The sequence below is a fragment of the Austrofundulus limnaeus genome, unplaced genomic scaffold (assembly GCF_001266775.1).
Source record: "Austrofundulus limnaeus strain Quisiro unplaced genomic scaffold, Austrofundulus_limnaeus-1.0 Scaffold148, whole genome shotgun sequence".
NCBI classification, from domain to species: Eukaryota; Metazoa; Chordata; class Actinopteri; order Cyprinodontiformes; family Rivulidae; genus Austrofundulus; species Austrofundulus limnaeus.
Genome location: NW_013952550.1, coordinates 159,486 through 160,649, shown reverse-complemented (window position 1 = coordinate 160,649; position 1,164 = coordinate 159,486).

Sequence of the window (1,164 nt, the reverse complement as noted above, 5' to 3'; positions counted from 1 at the left end):
AATCTGACATATTTTGAGCAATCTGTCGCCGCCCCTGCATCAAAGATCAGTTTCAGCTTTTACACCAAACTCATATAAATAATAAACATTAGTCGTTTGTGTTTCTTGACGTGGCTGCAGTGGACATTTTTAAATTAAGTTAATTTCAGCAGTGTTTTATAAAGTACCTCAAAGTGATACTAGAGTAAAAGTACAAGTATCTTATCATAAAAATACTTTGGTAAAAGTTAAAGTATTCTCTAAAAATATTACTTGAGTAAAAGTCTTAAAGTATCTGATATGTTTTGTACTTAAATATAAAAGTAAATTTCTGACACAAAATCTACTTAAGTATTAAAAGTAAAAGTACTGAGTAAAAGTGAGCAGTTAGATTTTCCAAAATGACATTTATAGGGAGGTGACTTCTCCCAGAGTTGTAAAGTAGCTATAAATACAAATACTTTGTTACTCTACTTAGGTAGAAATTTAAATGCTCATTTTTACTCAATACTTTTACTTTTATTCCTTAATTACATTTTATGTAAGATATTTACTTTTGATACTTAAGTACCAAATAAATCAGATACTTTAAGACTTTTACTCAAGTAATATTCTTTAAGGAGACTTGAACTTTTACCAAAGTAGTTTTTTGATAAGATACTTGTACTTTTACTCGAGTATCACTTTCAGGTACTATATACAACACTGACTTCTCCAAAAAACATTTTTTCTAACGGCATGCAGCTGTGATGGCTTGTGTACAAGCTAACAGAAAACAAAACTGAATGTTAGTTTCTTAATTTCTGCATCATCAGTGGCTTTTTTCCTACTTCTGACCTTTGTAAAAATGTAGTGAGTAGAAAGTACAGATAGTTGTGTAAAAATGTAGTGAGTAGAAAGTAAAACATACATTGAAAAAATAATTACTCAAGTAAAGTACAGATAACCAAAATTTCTACTTAAGTACAGTAATAAAGTATTCGTACTTAGTTACTTTACAACTCTGAACTTCAAACATTAAACTGATTAAAAGTTTCATTATGATGCAGTGGTTCAGGCCGTATTTTGCTGATAAACAAGAATAAAGCAGCCGCCTCTTAAGATAAGATAAGATAAGATAAGATAAGATAAGATAAGATAAGATAAGATAAGATGATTAAAAATAAGATAAGATAAGATAAGATA